The sequence below is a fragment of the Ochotona curzoniae genome, unplaced genomic scaffold (genome assembly GCF_017591425.1).
Source record: "Ochotona curzoniae isolate NIBS_2020 unplaced genomic scaffold, NIBS_Ocur_1.0 contig_64, whole genome shotgun sequence".
Taxonomy (NCBI): domain Eukaryota; kingdom Metazoa; phylum Chordata; class Mammalia; order Lagomorpha; family Ochotonidae; genus Ochotona; species Ochotona curzoniae.
In genome coordinates, this window is record NW_024466502.1 from 40,519,955 (window position 1) to 40,540,738 (window position 20,784).

General features: G+C 39.5%; 1 long non-coding RNA gene and 1 other non-coding gene across 3 annotated transcripts in view; one reads left to right on the forward strand and one right to left on the reverse strand.

Moving 5' to 3' along the window:
* LOC121163670 overlaps positions 1-20,784 on the reverse strand; it is a 272,948-nt gene that overhangs the window by 229,555 nt on the left and 22,609 nt on the right. For both annotated transcript variants that reach the window (XR_005884935.1, XR_005884934.1), the window contains 2 exons: positions 15,907-16,022; positions 1,114-1,250 (listed from right to left, as the gene is read on the reverse strand). This is a non-coding gene — a long non-coding RNA (uncharacterized LOC121163670). The remainder of the gene's footprint in view (positions 1-1,113; positions 1,251-15,906; positions 16,023-20,784) is intronic.
* On the forward strand, positions 17,165-17,271 carry LOC121163818. The gene has a single exon (XR_005884969.1). It is a non-coding gene; the product is annotated as a U6 spliceosomal RNA (small nuclear RNA).

Here is a 20,784-nt window from a genome sequence, read left to right on the forward strand (position 1 = left end):
AAGCAGGTGCATGGGGAGTCAGTTGCCCTGAAGCATTCACAGCCCTCTGAGTACAAATTCTGAAGAACTTTTTTGTAATATTGCTATTTTGATGCAGTCACAGTTTCACTGTCAAACTCAAGGCAGGATTATGAAGTGGTTATTTTTTAATTCATTCTTTTATTAGCATGTTCAAGTATAACAACTCCAGGATGCATCTCTTAATAAGAATGAATGGTACTCAAAGGAAATTCACAAATCTAGATTCTGAGACATCCCTCCTCTTGTCACTAGACCACTTTTAAGGGTGGACCAGCAGGAAGATGCAAGAGGAGTTTGTGGCAAAGCTGCTGTTAAATCTTCTTCTTTGAAGGAACCCTGTAGCAGAGCTCTGCAAAACCTTCTTCAAAAACAACACAGCCGCCTCAGGACCAGCCAGGCTGTGAGTAATGGTCTGAGCTTTTATCCCTTGGACTGAATTGAGGGGGTCTGAGTAGTGATAAACATCCCCAGCAATTGTTGAGGCACCGTACTGTTCACAGGCGGCTGGCCCACCTCTCCTAGCCAGCCCCATCCAAACTTTATTACTGTTCTTTGAATCCCTTCCAAGCTTTTTGATGTCCCTGAAGTTAAAAAGCTGGAAATTGCACAGAGTCAGTGTTCCATGCAAAAAGAACTTAAAAATTTCTGGTTCAGAGAAACTTGGGCAAGCCAAATCTCTCTGACTATATTTTTGTTCTTCTCTTGGGATTTGCTTCTGGCATGCTACTGAGCCCATCAATGCTATCATCGTTATCGTCATCATGTTTTATGAATTATGGTAGGTGTAAATATTACTTACTAGGAGGTCAGCACTGTGGCTCAGTGATCTCAACTTCCATCTGCAGTGCAGGCATCTCCTATCACAGTGCCATTTCAAATCCTGGCTGCTCCATTACAATCCAGCAACCTCCCCCTGCCATGTGTGTGGGAGACTTGGATGAAGCCCTGGGCTCCTGGCTTCAGCCCTAGCCAGCCCTGACTACTTCAGTTATTTGGGGGACTGAACCAATAGTTGGAAGAATTCTCTCTCTCTCTCTCTCTCTCACACACACACACACACACACACACACACACTCCATTCTTGACTAGTACCTGATGTTTTCTTCTTTGGTGGCATTTAATATTCTGTATACTCATCTTTGACTCATCACGCCAACCTTCAACTGCCAGCCTTCGAAGGATAGAGCTGTTGTCTTAGGCAGCACATGTTCCCATTCTTTCCAAAACATCTGGGAAACACATAAAGATACTGGATGAGTGAATGAGTCCTTGTTCCTGACCATTCGAACCCGTACCTCAACCTCCAATCCAGCTCCCAACCTGGAGCCTGAAATGGAAAGGAAGTGGGCAGAGGCTTTTGCTTCTTTGTCCTCTAGATAGTACTTAGCTGTCTCACCTAGACAGCCATACTCCAGAGCAATGGATACAGAACACCTAGTGCACACCTTTCTTCCTCTTGGTGACTTTTGGCACAGTTTGTAGCAAATAGAAGTCAAATCTAGACATTTTTTCATCATGTGCTGCAGAGTGGGTCCCTGTAACACACACCTCTTTAATCACTGGGGGTTACAAAGGGTCATATATAGGGGTCATAAAAAAATCCCATGCTTAAGTCTGCTAATGACAACTGATGGGCACTTCATCTGAGCAATATACATCGCAGAAGACCAGAGAGTGCACCCACTGTTTGTGACTGATTCAGCACTCGAATGGTAGCCTGGAAACTAGACTGAGAGTTTCATCAGTGGCATGTGATCCTTATTTGTGGTCGGCTGCCTCATCAATTTTCATTTGGGAGCTGAAATGGACTCTGAGACAGACACAGCATTAATTATGGGGGAAATTGGTCACAATATGTCCAGAGGTAAAGATTGTCTGATGGGAATTTGAGATGGAAGGAAAACCAAATTACAAAAGGATGATTTACTGGAAAAGGCAAATGCATGCAATACCATCCCTACTCAGTAGAGAAAAAGGAGCTGATAAGCCAGCAAGATTGTGGAGTGACTGAAAAGTGAGAAAAAGCCCTATAACTGACTCTCTTGAAAAAGATTTGTTCTTATGCTGAGTGCATTATGCTTCCCCAGAGATAAACAACATTTTTCAGGAGTAGGCTTCAATTAGAAGGAAAGCGAACATTAATAATAGTTGGTAGTGTCCCTAATTTCTTCCAGATTGAAATACATTTTCCTAGGGGTTAGTAGGCAGCATCTAGGGATACCAAAATTAAAATTCATTTTGCCAGCAATAGTATCACTGCTGTGTCAATTTTCTTGTTATAATATTACATCTTCCCCAAAGATCCCACAAATCTTAGGTAATACCCTATTTTTTCTTGTCACTGGATCTTAATCAGGTAAAGCATAGTCATAAAATCATGGTAGATGTGACTATCCTCAATGTAATATGAGAAAAGCACAGGAAGCTCAACGTTGTAGATTCTTTGAAAGTAACATTTTTCAGCATTGAATACAAAACAGAGTCAGTTACCAAGAAAAATATTTAGAGTTCATACTGCTTCTCACTCTCACCTAGAAACAGATCAGTTCTGCACTTTTAAGAATTGGGATCCATTCATCTCTATCCAAGAGTAAGCAGAAGGTGAGGGCCTGTGATGTAACATAGTGGTCAGAGCTGGGACTAGAGCCACGCCCTCTACACTCACACCCTGTCCCTGCCATTTTCTAGATGGATAGCAGTAGCCTTGGTCCGGGTCTCAGTTTTTCCATTTTTATGACTGGATAGTGCTAACATATTTGCCAGGATCTTGAGAGATAAAGTTTGTAAAGACAAAGGTTCAAGAATGGCCTAAAGTGGATCAATCAGAATCTTCTGAACCCTAGGGACACTAAAGGATCTAAAATCAACTCTTAGGATGAGGGCTTATAAGTTTCCATTAGAAGGAGAGCAAGGGAATGCCTCTGTGGGATCAGGGGACAGCTCAGGAGACAAGGGAGCATGGATTTTCAAGTGAGTACTCAGTGGGGCAGTCTGCAGTTCTGGAGCCCAACCAGATCTTCAGGGCCAAGCCTTGGCCATAGTTTGTTGCTAACAATATTTCCATTGTGGGGCGGAGTCCAGGTAAGTCTGCTCAGAGGTGCAGGTGTTTAAATCACTCAGCCAAGTGGCAAGATAGGCAGTAATTCAAAATTGTTGAACTATCAAAACCTCATGAACAGGACACTCAGAGATGCCCTACTGTGAGGACTTTGGGGTGTTGTTGGTTGGCTGCCCTCCATCCCAGGGTGCAGAGGCATTTGGGAAGCTGGATGTGGCTTCTCTCCTTATCTCCTCCTTCCTCCAGATACAGAAAGCAGAAAAAGAGAATGTGGAAATTGTAATCTCACCCACCTTCCTGTAGTCCTTGACCCTAATCACCCTAATCAACTACGTAAAAATCATCAAAAACAAAAAATTAAAAAAACAAAAGGCTAAAAAAGAAGAAACATATTTTCATTGTGTAATCCAATTTTTCATACAACACCTGGAAAATCAATAAGTAATGTTGAATGAGTACCACCATTGTGAACCAAGCTCTGGCATTTCCCCCGTTTGGGGGTTATTAAGTATCCAATAAAACTGGAATTTTTGAGAGAACTGACAAGGAACTACAGAAATGACTCTGATGAATTTCTCAGCAATCAGATAGGCGGACATTCAGAGAAAATTAAATCTGAGAACAAAAAAGGAAAGTAGTTTGTATTTCAATCTCCTATTGTAAACTAAAGCCAGTCCCTGTTAAATCAACCAGGAATCAATTTGGCAGCAAAACCCTGTACATGATGATTTAAAATATGACAAATTGTTCAATTGTGATAGAAGAATTTGGAAGTAAGGGTGCTCTGCCATCCTTAGCAGGCGATTTTGGTCTACTGGGTCACAGATGCCTGCAGGTCCTGAGGCTTTCTTCTTCTAGATAGGAAGAATGAAGAGAGGATGTAGAGAAAGAGGAAATTATGAAAGAAAACACTTCCCAGAAAGTGTCCCTTCATATTTTATTGGCCAGAATTCTGCCACATGTTCATTCTTTTGATATGTGATGATGAAGCTAGAACGTGTAACTGGGCACATTGCCATGCTGAATAAAAGGTTTTTATTGAATAGCCAGACAGAACTGACTTGAAGAGGGCCAGTGTCTTCCACACATATCTTGCCAAACCTACCTTTATCTACATACAAAGTTGTATATATGGCTTAAGGCAAACCACATTTATGAAATATACACGATCATTTTATTTAAAAACATTTAGATTTATGTAACATACCAAACCATTTGATTTAAATGCATTAGGACAACTCTACTTATTAAATTGTTTGCAAAACAACTTAAAAAAATTTTTTTTGAAAGGCAGAGTGGTAGAAAAATTGGTATTCAGGAGGAGGAGAGAGGGACTTTCCTTTGACAAGTTCAATCCCCAAAATGTGCATAAGCATTAGACGTGGACTGAATAAAAGCCAGGAGCCAGGAGCTCTCTTATACAGGAGGAAAGAGTCCATGTATTTACGCTATCATTTGCTGCCTTCCCAGGCACATTACCAGGAAGCTGGAACAGAGGCAGAGTTTCCAGGACTCTACCCACAACCCAACTGGGGATACCAGTGTTACCAGTGGCAGCTCAACATGAAATACTACAAAGCTGGCTCCTACAGAACAAGTTCCATAAATTGTGTTTATAGATATCATTTGATTTTTAAATTTTTAGGTTACAAAAATATCTTTGATTTAAAGGAGTCATGGGTAAGCCAAACCAACATTCATTACATACCTAAGAGCCTGAGACCAGTAGAAATGTCATGTAGTTTTCTTAAGCTTCTACTGCTAGTGGTTGTAGGGAAGAAATTTAACATTTTGTGGTAATGAAAGCCAAATTTTCAAGGTGATATCTACATTTTAGACTTTTGAGTCTTTAAGTGGCTGACTACAAAATTAAATTAGATTCATTTTTAACACATTTGTAAGGATTCAAAAACAAGTATATAAAATTCTGTATCATAAGATATGGAAATAGGTTTCATTTAGAAATGCATCAGGGCAATACATGGGGGAGTATCTTACTCAGTTTAAATTCTATCATGGCTGCATATTAACCACATTGGAGGCAAGCTGTTCACTTTCCTGAGCCTCATTTTCACAATTGAACATTTCAACTAAACTTTTGGGTAAGATTTTTTTTGAAGTGAGTAAATTAAGCTGTGCATGCAAAGCATTTTTCTCAATGCCTACCATGTAATAAGTGTTCAATTAATGCTTCCAACTTCTGTTATTCTCATAATCGACCATTGTTACCCTATTCTCAGAAAATAACCCATTTCAATGTTTCTTGGATTCCACTAAGAGATAAAGAACAAAAATCATAAGAGACTCAGAAAGCAGATGCGGATTCTGAGAAAACAGGCAGTAGCATCAGAAAACAGGTTGTTGATATCTCAGCTAGGCTCAGATTCCTGACCTGGTGGCTCCACTTCTGCTCCAGCTCTTTGCTAAGGACCTAGGAAAGCAGGGGAAGATGTCCAAAGTGCTTGGGCCTCTGCACCCACATGGGAGGCCCAGAAGTTCCAGACTCCTGGCTTCAGATCAGCTCAGCTCGGCCTTTGTAACCATTAAGGGAGTGGACTTGCAGATATACAGTGTGTGTGTGTATGTGTGTGTGTGTGTGTGTGTGTGTGTGTGTGAAGCTGCCTTTTCAATAAAAATGAATCTTGAAAAAAATGTCAGATACTTCTGAAAATTAAGGTAGAAAAAGAAGTTTCTCTTCTATTGCCCCCTCAATAAAAAAATCTTTCGGATTATACATAACTAGACATAGAATAATCTTTTTTAAAAAAGGGTATATACTATACATTAAAAAAGTCAACTAAACATTTGTGAGTGTATCTCTGAATCTAAAAAACCACCAACTGTGTAAACACTACGAGAATAATTCACCTGATGTATTAAATATGGGACATTGGATTTAAGTAGAGAAACATCAGCTTTTTGCTTCTGATGATTCCTCTACAATTGTTTCACTGAGATTGCTTTGAATATATAGTTCATCTTATTGGGTATTAACTTCTTTAGTTTATGGCATTGCCATCTCCAAGTATATTGCATACTGTTTCATTTTCCTAAGTCATCATTTTTAGGTACCTTAAGGGATTTGTAAAGTTTTTTTTTCCTCTAGACATTGCACATTTCTACTTGAGTTTATCCAAGGAAAATTATCTTATTAATATTGAAAACAGAGTCTTCCATTATAACATGTAATTGCTTGCTGAACATGTAAGTAGAACTTAATTATTTCTCTGTGTGATTTTCTTGCAGTAATAACCCTAAATAATTCTTTGGCTTATGGTAGATTTTCAATTGATATTTGGTTTTCTAAGTTTAAAAAACATCTTTGAAGCCAAGGAAGACAAATTGGCCTCGTGTTTTCCAATGTACACTTCCCTTGTCTAACTATAGCAGCTACCACCTCAGTCTGAATAATCCTAAGTAATAGCATTTTTTAGTGGATACTCTCTTACTTCTAACTTTAGTGGACATGCTTCTAGAGTTTATCCATGAAATATTTTCGTTAATTTAAATTAGTATTTTAAAAAACAAGATTAAAGAGTGATCTACAGAGCCCGGCGGCATGGCCTAGCAGCTAAAGTCCTCACCTTGAACGTGCCGGGATCCCATATGCTCGCTGGTTCTAATCCAGGCAGCTCCACTTCCCATCCAGCTCCCTGCTTGTGGCCTGGGAAAGCAGTCGAGGACAGCCCAAACCTTTGGGACCCTACACCCGTGTGGGATACCCAGAGAAGTTCCGGTTCCAAGGCCTCAGATCGGCGCAGCACCAGCCGTTGTGGCTCACTTGGGGAGTGAATCATCGGACAGAAGATCTTCCCCTCTGTCTCTCCTCCTCTCTGTATATCTGACTTTGTAATAAAAAATAAATAAATTAAAAAAAAAAAAACAGTGATCTATGGGTGTGGGTTTTTTTTTTCTTTTTTTCGTGAAGTTAAAAATCAAGAATGAATGTCAAATGCAGGTACCTCACCTTGCAGAAGGAGAAAGAGTATCCCGGGTTGATACTCAAATTTGGGTTCCAATTCCAGCATCCCACTATTACTGTAGACTGTGGTAGACAGCAGGTGATGGTTCAAATAATTGGGTTTGCTACCACGTGAGAGGCCAGAATTGAGTTCTGAACTCCTAGATTCTATTGAGGCCAGTGCTTCGCTTTGTATACATACGGAGAATAGACCAGCCCATGGGGACTTTCTCTTGCTTTCTCTCTCTTTCTATCTCTTAAGTAAATACATTTTTTAAATTAAAGATTGAGTGTCAAGTTTATTTACTGCTTTTTAGTATCTACAGAAATTGTCATAAATTTTCATAGTATTCTCCCAGCATACATCTGTAGCTGGCATGAAATACATCATGATGTTTTTCCTTATCGCAAACAAGCCATTCATCATTTGAACACTTTTCTCTGGTCGTTCTGTATTATCTTCTAAATTTCTGCTGAATTCTGTATAATTTCTTATTTAGTTGTGATCATCACTTCACTATTCACAATTAAAGTGAATATTTATATTTTATGATTTTGCTTTTTATGTCATCTGTTTTTTTCCAGTATTTGGTGATAATATTATATTTACTTCATTTTAAAAATCTTGGGATGCAAAAGTTTTACTTAGGAAGTATAAGTTGAAATGTAGTAGGAATTATCTGCAGTGCTCGATAGTGTCTTTTCTATGAAGAATTTCTCCATTCCTTCCTTCTTTTTCTTATCCTTAGCTCCAACCCTGGAAGGAGCAGAGGCTGCTAAGTGCAGGTGGATGGCAGGGGGAAGAGGAAAGGAAAAGCGCCAAGCAGAAGACAAGAGTGCATCTTGCCCTCCCACCCGTGTATATGTTCTCAATTTGAAGCAGCACTGGGCTAGGGAGAGACTCAGACTTTAAATGATGATCGGATGCTTTACTATTCAACTGTCTTCACCGTTAAGTTGCCAAACAGACTATTCCGGTGACTTGAAGTGATTGAGGACTTTTTTATAATCTAGAAGTTACTGGAAAATCTATTGGATTTAACAACCTCACTGAGTTGGTTTGAAAGGGCCATAGGAGGAAACATAAAGTTATTTTTATGATTGCATCCTGTTGAGTTCATTTCTTGCTATATGGCAGTTATACTTGTCTGGGCCATGGTGAGGAATAATGGATAAAATATTCCAGGTTGTTTAGAGGAATACAAAAAAGGGAATGTGGGGTGGCTCTTGAAATCCTCACAACTACCGTTCAACAGAACTATTTCCTCCATTTCCATTTAAATGTGAGGTTCTACTTAGAAAAGATGTTATTTTGGAAAAGTTTCCCCAATACTGCACCATCTCTTTCACAACAAAGAACCATCTTGGCTCTCCCAGCTATTATTAAGAAAGGATAGGTAGAGACAGGTGATGGTCGGAAGAGTGTTTCCCTGTAGACATTCCTCCCGAGGTGGTTCATGTAAAAGCAATATGACTTTACTCCTTCTGTTGCTGTCTAATATTTATAATTCAGCTACTCCTGCTGAGGAGTTACTAGAACAAAGCAATTAATTCTCTGATCATTGCAATTACTAAGGAGAAGATACTTGATAATATCTTTGAACACTAAGGAAAGTCAATTTTGCAGTACTATAATGCCAAGATTGTTCAAGATTGTATTAATGTAGTCATACGTAAGACTTGGTATGCCTGTTGGGGCAAAATATTCTTAGTCTTCTTTTTGGCAATAACTCAAAATTCCCAAGTTTGTTCATTAATTTATTCATTCTTTTTCATTCTACTTTTTTTTTCACTTTCCTTTCCCCCCACTCAAACTCTGTTGTTATCACTCGGTGTGTTGCCTCCAATGACTGCACTGTAACACATGTTGTGTTTCCATCAATCCAGTAGTGATGAACAACCAAATTTCCTGCAAGTTCTCATCAAAACCCTAGGATGAAAATCTTCATACATCACCTTATGCACCTGCATGGTGAGGAAATGCTGGGTTGTGGTCCTGCGTGGCTAAATCTAGATCTATGACCTGACAAAGCAATGACTTAGTGCTCTTCTCCGCAGCTGCATCCACCACCCTCCCACAGACAGTCCTCTGGCATTTCTGTCCTCTACATCCTACTGTCCATTCTACAGGCTTTCATCTATTATTCATTGCAGTGTTAGCTCATTTTAATCTTCTTGTACCTGTTTACCAATAAGCGTGAACATGCTTTTCAGATAGGACTAGTTCAAGTCTTATGGTCATGTCTTATTGGGGTCACTACTTTTCTTCCTACTGGTTTGTTGAGTCCATCATATGTATTTTGCTGTTGGCACTTGTTGTATTATTCACTGACAGGCTTTTCTTTCAATCTCTCATTTGCTTGTTTGTCTCTTTCACTGAACTGAACACTTTAATTTTGTTTTAACCGAATTCCATGTATTTTGTCTCACTCATATTTTTGTTGCTTAAGAAATCCTTTACCATTTCTATAACAAAAATATATATTGTAACATTATTTTGAATTAACATAAAAGTTTTCTTATTTGCCTTTAGTACTATAAATTATCTGGAGCACATCTTTGCATGTGATTATGTGGCAGCAATTCAGTTTTAAAAAGCAATAGCTCACACCCTGTATGTTGGCTCAATGCCGAAGTACTTGCTTTGTAAGCACTGGAATTCTATACGGGTGCTGGTTCATGTCCCAGTTACTCCATTTCCCATACAACTCCCTGTTTTTGGCCTGGGAAAGTAGTAGAGAATGGCCCAGATCCTTGAGACCCTGCACCCGTGTGGGAGACAAGGAAAAAGCTCCTGGTTCCTGGCTTTAGATTAGCTCAGCTCTGGCTATTGTGGCTACTTGACTACTAGCAGATAGAAGCTACTTCTCTCTGTCTTTCCTTCTGTCTGTAAATCTGCCTTTCAAACAAAAATAAGTATTTAAAAAAATAGCTTTCTTATATAGAAATAACAGGCAATGAGGAGGAGGAAATCCAAGCCTATACAAGATTGTACCACCTAATTCAAAATTCAAAATAAAAATTTGTTTTAAAAAAGAAATAACAGGCATTTAGAAAAATATTATATAGCTACAGTAATGATCAGTAATAAACAGTATGATAAATATAAGAAACTTACATCAAAGAAGATCAATCTTTATTATTATAGGAGCATATTAGGCACAGTTGCTAAAACATCTCTTGGTACACTGACTGATTTCAAGTTCCAGCTCCGCTTCTGGGTCCAGCTTTCTGATAATGGAAATTCCAGGAGGTGACAAGTACCTAGGTTGCTGTTATCCAAAGGGAGACTCAGGATAAATTCTGGACTCCTGTTTTTAACCTGGTCCAGTCCCAACTATTTTAGCACTTGAGGAGTAAATCAGTGGATGGAAGATTTCTATCTTCATATTCCTGTCTCTGTATAACTTTCAAATAACTTTTTTTAAAAAGGCTTTTTAAATAAATTAAAGAAATAAAATGTTTCCCAATGAGACAGGTAGATACCACAATAATATCTATTCTTTCCAAATTAATTAAATGTTACTCCAATCAGAATCGCAAGAAAACATTTTAAATGAGATTTAATATGGTTGTGTGAAAGTTTACTTTGGGGGAAAATGCAAGAGTAGCTCAGAAAGTTGTGAAAACAAGTGTTTGGCAGAGTAGATATCAATTCATGAAGAGGTTCTACTCTTTTGTAGCTCCAGAAAGATACACAACTCAAGAAAAAAGACACGGGGTCTCAATTCTCAGAAGAAGGAAAAGAGTGTCCCAACCAATGAGTGCTCAGTATGCATGTTCTCTGGGTTTTCCAGACTTAAAATGTGGGAAGAGGAATCATCCTTGATTCATTCAGCTTACACTGTACAGCTGAACTGGCTGTGTTCTACTTTCAAAAAGTTTCCAGTATGAGATCACTTCACTTACACCTTCCAAGCCACAATCTTCTTGGGCCTAGATTGTAGCAAGAGCTTCCAAATTGATCTCCCCATCTCTGCCCTCAACTCCCTCAATTTGTTCTCAAGAGTTTACTACTGATATAGTATCAATTTTATTCAAAGCTCTGCTGTGATTTTTTTTATCCCATTTAGAGTTGAAATTGTTATAAGAATATCTGGATGATCTGACCCATGATACCCCTTTTAAAAATGTTTTTATTGGAAAGGCAAATTTACAGGGAGAAAAACAGACAGAATGTCTTCCATTTGCTGGTTTATTCCCCAATTGATCACAACAGTTGGATCTGAGCTTATCCAGAGCCAGGAGCCAGGAGCTTCCTTGGGGTTTCCCATGTGGGCACAGGGTCCCAAGGCTTTGGGCCATCCTCCACTCCCTTCTCAGGCTACAAAAACAGGGTGTTAAATGGAAAGAGGAGCAACTGAGATACTAGTCAGTACCTATATGGTAGGACGGGGAGGATTAGCCAATTGAGCCATTGTACTGGGCCCTAACCTCTTTAACAATGCCTTCTACTACTGTGTCCATTTTTCACACCACTCCAATCACAATGGACTCATCATTGTTGGTTTGTACTCTGTTCCTTCTACCTTGAAAACTTTTTACCCAAACAGGGCATGGTGAGTAGCCCAGTGGTGAATGGTACCCTTGTTTCCTGCAGGTCTTGGCTCAAGTATTACTTTCTTATTAAGACCTTATAGAAACATGGTCTCAGTTTCCAATTCTACTTCTAATGGCTCATTCCTGTCTTCACCACTATGTTTCTTCCTTATTATCTGTGTTATGCATGATCCACCTCCTCCTATAGACTTCTCAAGGACAAACATTTTTATCCAATTTATTCACTGTTGGATCCTCAATACCCAGCCCCATATGTGGGAAAGAACCTGCACTGAAAAAATGTTCAATGAATAAATAATTAACTGAAATAATTGAAACAGTATAAAAGTTCATTAATGGTTTTTAAAATTCCATTAATGATGCTTATTTAAATAAAATACATCCACAGGAGAACACTATGGGATACAAGTAAGGATAAAGACCCTGCAATCAGATTGGCTGAAATAAAATTCTGTCTCTAAAACTTGTCATCCTTGTAACCTTGGGAAACTCACTCAATATCTTGGTGCTTCTTCTCCCTAAAATGGGGATAGTGAAAATAACTATGCTTATAATTGGCTTGAGCATTAATGACAGTAGAGTATCTGATACACAGGGAATGTTTAAATGATATTAATTATTGTTATTATCAATAGAACATTGAATAATTGCAAAAAGTATGGGGTTGGCTTATGTGCAATAGACATGTAAAGATCACACATACTTTTTAAAAAATATGAGAAAATTTCTGTGTGCATATGTGTATCTAAACTAAAATAAAAGAAGGAAAACAAACCCACCTTCAATGAATGGTTACTTACAATGAACATTATATGAATAATAGTGAGAGGGGCTTTAACTTTCAGTCCTCTGTATTTCCTCATTGTTAGAGCTGCTTCATTGAGTTATTCAAATTGAGCAATAATTCATTTCTCTTCTGAACTTAACAACTAAGGGATGGGATGAAAAGTCCATCCTTTGCCTCTCCCCTATGACCCAGCCTTCCAAGGCCATGGGCCAGACCAATGGGATATGATTTGTACAGGTCCTAGCAAAGGTCTCTGGCTGGACTATTTGTCAGGGAATACTAATCTATGCAAATTCTCTTCTGTTAAGCAAATATTTAAGGTCTTTTCTGTAATTTCTCTTTATTTCTGAGCACTTAGTCAGGCTTTGAGAGGTAAGAATGTGCTTGTCCTAATCACGGGCTATTCTCCTTCCTTCCTTCCCTAGATTCTCCAGCACTCTCCTAGAAGCAAGGCCCTTTTGCTTTTCTCTTCCTAAAATATAAGCCCTTCTAGTATCTCCTTGGCAGCTCCACGTCACAAATGCCTGGTCAGTGTGAGCTGCAGGACATCCTGACGCAGAGGTCCTTCTGCTGTGTGGACCCCTCTCCTGTTAATAGGGAGGTTATTTCCCCTGTTCCCGGGTTCCAGAACTTGAGCCTTCCTTGACTTTTCTTTCACCTCATCGCTCACTTCCAACCCATTTTGAATAACAACAAAGTCAACAAGGACCTGCTGAGGATTTACCATGCACCAGGTGCAGTTCCAGGGGCTACAAGAGCGCAGTGAATCAGACACAGTCTTTTATTTTGAGATGCTTAGAGTCTAGTGGGAACACAGACCTGAAGCAATGTTGTGTGCCACCGAAACAAAAAAAGAAGAGCCAGTTTTTCCTCATTAATCTCTCCTCTATCCATGCTTTCTGCCATCTTGCTAAGGACATTCACCTCTCATTTCTTCCCTTACTTGTCCCTCCCTTTTCTTTAAGTCTCCAAGCATACACATTCTTTGCAAGGCAGCAAACAAATCTCTCCAATTCAAGATGTATTCTGAGTTTCTCATCACCAACATTTCAAGATACTAATTCATTTTCCTTAGCAAATGAACAAATGAACAAATGAATCCACCCCAAATCTCCATGTTGAAGTGTGTATGGCTCTTGTCATACTACCCTCACCATATGGGCATCAATCCTGTGCCAATGACACATCAGTGCTGCTCTTCTTAGTTCCATCCTTCCTGTATCCCTCAGAAGTCCTTCCTAACCACCTCCTAACACTCAGTTCTGGTCCCACCCTCTCCCCGGAGTCTTCCTCCAATGCAATGTTCTTCAACATGTCTGTAAAAGCCCTCCTCTGAGTCACTCAGCAGCTCCTCTAGAATGTGAAACTGAGAACTGCTACCTTTTGATAAATATGTCCTGTCTCTCCAAACAAGATGGCCATAATTTATCAGCTTCTCTGAAACTGGAACTACAATTGTTAGCTCTTGTATGATAATTACTTAGACTGCCAAAGCAATACATTTGGAAAAGAAAACAACATTTATCCCCAATAGGTATTAATGACACATTTCCATGTCTACCTCCATTGCTGGCTGAACAAAGGATCTGATGGTAAATCGTGAGGCAGCAGCCCTTGCTAGCATGCTAATGAACCAGGAACTTACCAATCAACATCATCTCTCCCACCAACATGACAGGATTACAAATCTATTTCCAGGGCCAGCTTTATCAAACCCACTAGCTGTCAGTGAGTTCTTCATAATTTATTTGGTTTTATTACTAAAGATCCAGGCGTTTTAAAATGAGGAAGTGAATGGCCCCACCTCAGGGATCTGGGATGAGTGGGAGGCTGGGGGGGGGCTTCTCCCTTTGTTTCTTCCCTGACCCCAGATACGGGGGGAGGTGGGGTAAAAGTGATGATAATAGTGTGAAAACAATGGTTTTATCCACTTTCCTGTAGCCCTTGACCTTTTGTACCCTAATCAACTATGTAGCATTATAAAAAAACGAAGAAGAAAATTAGGACATAAATGGAAAGGCTTAAGGAGACCTTTCTGAGCTCTCAATGCTAAATTACTACAAAACATCCTTGAGATACAATTCTCTGTGACCTTCAAACTTCAGAACTGAATCAAGCAATACATATTCATGTTTTCCCCTCCTCCTCTCACTCCACGACTTTGTCGTATCTTCCATTCCAACATGCAAGAGCCAAAAGGCATAGAAGTGATCTGTTGACCTCATGACTTAAAGCAACAGAAGGGAGTCAGAACTTAGAGACAGAACCCAGAGACAAGCTGTTTCACTGATGTTACCACCACTTAAGGAGAGAAGCACTGCTTGATCCCTCCACTCTGGCTCCAATCCTGCCAACTCTCACTCGTGCCTTGGCTCTCTTGGCAACAACACTCTTTCATGTTGCCTACCACAGGATGGTCAAACTTTACTTGTCTACCAGAAATGAAACATAATTCCTTCAAGATCAGGACTTTAAAAAATTTATGTAACTTTAGTCCACAAAGAGTATTCAGAAAAGAGTAGGCCTGCACAATTTAAACTGAACAAATCATCTCGTTGGCAGCAAAGTAGATGGAACTGGAGAACTTATGTTAAATGAAATAAGCCAGGCAAAAAGATAAGTACTGCAAGCTCTTCCTAGGTGGGAGTTTTTTTTTTTTTAAATCTCAATCTGAACACAGAATAGTAATTACTAGAGAGAGGGATAAAGGGAGTTTGATTAATGGGCACCAAATTAGAATAAAATAGAAGTAAGAAGTTTCTAGTATTACATAGCACAGAGGGGTGATTATAGTTCAGTTAGTATGTATTTTGAGCGAATAGAGGAATTTTAATCATAAAGCAAAGACAATGGCAGAAATGTCAATTACACTTATTTGATCAGTACACAATGCAAACACGTACTGAAATGTCACACTGTGTCTTAATATATGTACAATTATTGCTAATCAATTTTTAACATTTTGAAAAGTAAATAGATAAAAACCTTTAAACTGTAAGGCCTCTTGTGATTTCTCACTTCCAGTCGTTCAGACACCATTCAGAGAATGTAGGTTTTATGCCACAAGACTGCAGGGTACATAGTACAGTAATGCCAGTCTCAATGGATTTTTAAAGATTTCTTCCAACAACTCTCTTTGCAGAACACATTAACATATTTTCACATATGCTATTGAATTAATCTCACAATAATCTATGCATTGGGAGTCATCACCCTAAATTTACAGATGAAGTAGCTGGAACTGAGAAAGGTCAGATGCTGTAAACAGAGTAATAACCTTTCAGAGATATCAGGTTTTAAGGTTTGGAAGCTGAAAATGAAGCTTTGTTAAGAATAGGGTCTTTGTGGGTTTCATTCAAGTAAGGCTCTTAGGATGGAGAGATTATTTTGGGTTGTTTTATGCATTCTACGTATATTCTTATAAAAAGGAAGTAGAGACCTCTCTCTCTCTCACACGCATACACTTTAGGAGCATAGAAAAAAAAAAAGATGGAAGTATTACAACCACAAATCAATTACCAAGAGCCACTAGACGCTTGAAGAGTGAAGGGGTCAGTTCTCTCCTTAGAGTTCTTAAGTGCTGATGCCTTGATTCTTTCTCAATGGAACTACTGTTGAATTTCCAGCCTCCAGAACTGTGGGGGGAAAGAAGTCTGTTGTAAGCCACAGAATTCGTGAAACGTTTTTTTGTTTGTTTGTTTTTGTTTGCTTATTTTTTGTTTGTTTACATCAGCCATTGGAAATTATCACAAGTGTAGTTAGCCTAAAATCAAACAGTAGCAAGAAGTTCCACCAAGAATAAAATTCAGGTCTTCTGACTTTAAATTCCAACTACATTTCCCAGTTTCACATGGCTAGAAATTCTCCAAATGTAGCGCATTCCCTGTCTATGGCCAGGAGATGTTGGAAGTGTTTCTCCCCTCTAGACCTTTTAGAGTGGCTAACTCCTTCCCATTTCCACCTTAATACTGAGGCATACCCAGTGTTAAGGCATGCCCACTTGTCTTTATGTGGCATGTCAAGTATTACATGTAGTAGTCTAAATGCATGACATTCTTCAATACCCATCACTTAAAGAGTTTCATGCCCTTGTTGTCCTCGTTGGGAATGAAAAAAGTAAAGACTCAGAGAAGTGAAATTATTTATTGAAGGTTACACATACTTTGTCAAATCATTTATGGTAATGACAAATCTGGTGAGATAATGCTTTTCAGTTTCAGCTGAATACAACCTCTCTCCCCCCTCAGCATCCTCTTCCCTTTCATCTTCTTCAGATGTCTCTCAAAGGCCCTCCCTAACTCAAGTGAGATGTTACGAATCCCCTACTGCCTTAGGGATGATAAAGCAAAGGGACGAGAAGAGTGGGCTGAAATGATTTACTCAACAAGCTAAAGTACAGGTACATGATAGGACGAAAGCGGAACAATGGAGCAGTGAGAGATAGCGGTGTCATGGTTTGAAAGGGAGAATGGTCGAGAGAAGCTCAACTTTCCCAGCTCAGGGACCTCATGGTGGCAAAACCAGGGTGCAGATCCCTTTATGTTTGCCAACTGCTGATCAACAAACAGAAATAAAGTTCATGTGATATGTGCACTATTACTGTTAAACCACCACTTGTGCACATTAACCTCCCCTCTTGAACAAGAACTTGCATTGTTCATTATTCCACAAACAGTTGGAAAGAAGGACTGAGCCCTGATTCCTGAAAGGCAAGACTATGGCATTGAGTGGGCCCCTAGGTCTGAACAGGACTATCTCGATGAATCTCTTGAGTTTTGTGCTCGCTTCGGCAGCACATATACTAACACTGGAATTATACAGAGAAGATTAGCATGGCCCCTGCACAAGGATGACACTCAAATTCGTGAATCTCTTGAGTTTCCCTGGCTTTCCACACCCTGTCTCTATCATTACTGCAAGCATGGGGCCAAGCATTCGCTCAGTGGGCTAGGGTGGAGTCTGACTGAGCTAGGTTCATTTATTGGGAATTTGAACCGAAGTGTGATACTGATCTATGATCTTTATCTTCAGTTTCTCCAGAACTCTCAGAGTAACTTTGACATTTAGTGTATTACATGTCCCACGCACTCGGAGCATCTCAGAGCACCCTGCAGAGATTTCCCTCTCACCTCATTGTTCTTTGACACATGATTCATTAACTAACCAATCACAGCCATGGGACAGTATGTACATTGGCTGCACATCTATTCATTCTATCAACAATATGGGTCTGGACCGCTTAACCCAGAGCCATGCCTAGCAACAGTATAAGAGCTGGAAAAGGCAGAGAACCAATTACAATATATAAGACTTCGTCTGTCGGGTGAGGACGAAATAGCAAGAGTGACCTTTTACATTTATGCTAACATGAAGGTCACCAGTGCCTACTTAGTTAAAGTCTTTTTCCAAATCCCCTGAAAGACTTAACAGCATCTCCTACCATAAGTAAACTGATCTTTGTTCAGTCTACAAAACCAAACTCAAGAAATTTAAATACTTATTTCCAAAGCAATATAAATGTCCATTTAATGTGGACATTTGGCAGACTCCAGAAAGAAGGGAAAGAGCATCTGATAACAATGAGATGGCATTGTTGAGCTGCTGGGCTCCAACTAGCCCCACCTAGGTGAAATTGGCACAATGCATTCCTTTAGAAAACAGCAGTCTACAAATATATGGGCCAAGTTTCCACTGTATATTACATGTCCAGCCCCAGATCAAGCTCCAAGGATGTTATGATTTGAATGTCGCCAATAACAAAACTAATTTTGAAGTTAACTCCCCATTGTGACTATTAAGAAATGGGAATAGGGAAGACCTTTAAGAGGTGATTATGCCAGAGCTCTGTTATCATGAAGGATTAATGAGTTAGTGGGTTAATATGTCATATGAAGAGTCAGTTATAAAAGCCATTCTGGTTCCCTCAGATGCACCTGCCTAGCTACATGATGCCCTGTGCCACTTCAGGACTCTGCAAAGAATCCTCATACCACCAAGACAGCTCTTAGCGCCTTGACCTTGGACCCCCACACTTCCAAGACCATGCGCTGAGTAAAGCTTTTCTGATAAATTAACAGGGTATGTTATTCAGTTACGGCTACAGAAAATGGACTGAGACAATGGGAAATAGAACCTGAGTCACTGACCTTCTAGAAGCAGCTAATCTACCCAAAAGGAATTTGCACTGCCAGTCATTTATCCTCATCAGATATTCCTGGAGAATTATTTCATTTCACTTCACAGACAAGGCCATGAAGATGACCTTTCTCTGCCCTTCAGGATACCACAACTTAGAGCATGTGGGATTCATTAAGAGGTGAGTTCATCTGTAGAAGCACCAGTGAACGGAAACCACAAGCAGTACATGGGAAAGCCAGTCTTGATGTTTTTACTCTGCAATCTCATGCTGAAAAAAATCATTGCCTCCAATTTTTCATAAAGCCTGTCCAGCCATTTTGGAAACCCCTTCTGTGATTCCTAGGGTGAGTTGTCTCTGCGACTGTTATCAGTATTTAATGTTTGCCAAATACTATCAAGATGAGTTATAAAGTGCATGTTATGAAGTTGTAAAGTTGTATGTGCATATCTAACAGAAACAATCTGTGTATCTAGCCATTGCCAGTGTTCTTCCAGAGCGTGAATTACCACAGAGGAAGTGAGTATTTGACCTGAAGTTTTGATCGTTGACTCTTTTAAGTAAATGTAAACAGAGCGGAAACTCCACCACCAGAGAAACATTTGCAAAAGGGAGACCAAATCAGAGCATGAGCAGCAGATGGGGCTTGAGAGCCAAGAATGGAAAACTCAAGATGCGTCCAAACTCTAAATCATTATTGACTGAGCTCCATGCCGTCTTAATGGCTTTTACTACCTCTTGGTTCCAATTCGAAGTGCATATTAAAGCAAGCAACGTTGCATAGACCAGAGGGGCTAGAATAGTAAACTATCCGTAGCTTAGTAATCGTTATGCATTAATTATTCAGGAACCGGAGCTACTCTTTGCAAACATTAAAACCAGTGACAGCAAAGAAATATGCCTCCTGTTTGGAGGATGGGAAGGAGGAGTGCTATTTGAGGTTGATGCTTGCACGATATTTAGCAGAGCATGACAGGTTTAGTAGATAAATAACGTGATATAGTATCATGCAAACTGTTAGCAATGTATTGGAAGACTCAAATATTCCCTATAGGGCTTTTACATTGGATTTGCTATGATTGCAATATCTGCACAGTGATGCATTATGTGTTTTATTCTCTTTATTATATGTTTTCATTACTTTGTGTGTTAGAATGCAATAAAGAAAGCTGAAGCAATAAAGGCTGATTGATAATAATTCTACAAAGATACAGCTTCCTTTCTAAAGCAGTTCCAGAGTCAGAGGAACCCACGGCATCTGATCATCTGTTCTTTTGTTTAGACATTATCCTCCTTCCTGGAAAAGGGATGGTAATTGCTTTAGAATCAGCTTTCAGTGACAGCTGGCACTGCATGGTAAAGGAGGAAGAAAGTAAGGAAGAACGCTTTCCACTGAGAATGGAAAATCCTCCCTGTGCTCCAGTGTTCTGCTTCTCTCCTTCCTTTCATATTCTACAATTCAAGTATCAGATGCTTTCTTTTAAAAGAAAAATAAATCACTGTTCAGGGTTAATATCATTTGTGATCTCACTCTGACAGCCTGTTCTACCCTATAAATCTTATTTAAAGTTCCCTACAGGGTCTTAAACTGGGATCACTGAAATCAGGAACTTAGCAGAGGCATCTGTGAGAAGGGAAAGGAACCCCACCCAGAGCTAAGAATGAGCTTCTCACAGGACTGAGCATGAGTGCGGTACCGTGGAAAGTGTCTGCAAGGAGGAGATTTGGCCCAGAAGTCTTGTTTGGAGCATACAGTTTGTTTGAGGGAGATGAGAAAGCTGGAAACATAGCTAGTGTTTTGTTTGTTTGTTGTTGTTTTAAGCATAGAAGAGGGGCTATATGCAGAAATTGAATGAAATGGTTACACGCTGGGGCTTTGGAGAGTCAGGGGAGTCAGAGTGTTAGTTAGGTGGAAAATAATACAACACTAAGTCTGGGCAAGCATCCACCTTCCCACTTCCATGCCAAACACACAATGGCCCATCTGGGTTTGAATGCCTGCAAACACACTCTTGGTTCCCTAACGATTTGTGGCTATGGGCAGGCAGAAGGGAGAAGAATGTGTTTGATGATGAAATGGATGTCAACATTGCACATACGCACAGCCAGTAGCACGTGAGAGCATCTGTATGGCAACTCCAGAAATACCTGGGGAGACTTTTTCATGGAATTGAAATTATATAGGCATGGGCATAAGTCCACAAAACTTTGGCTATTTATAATAATTATTTTATTTATAGTTATTTTAATTTATATTATAT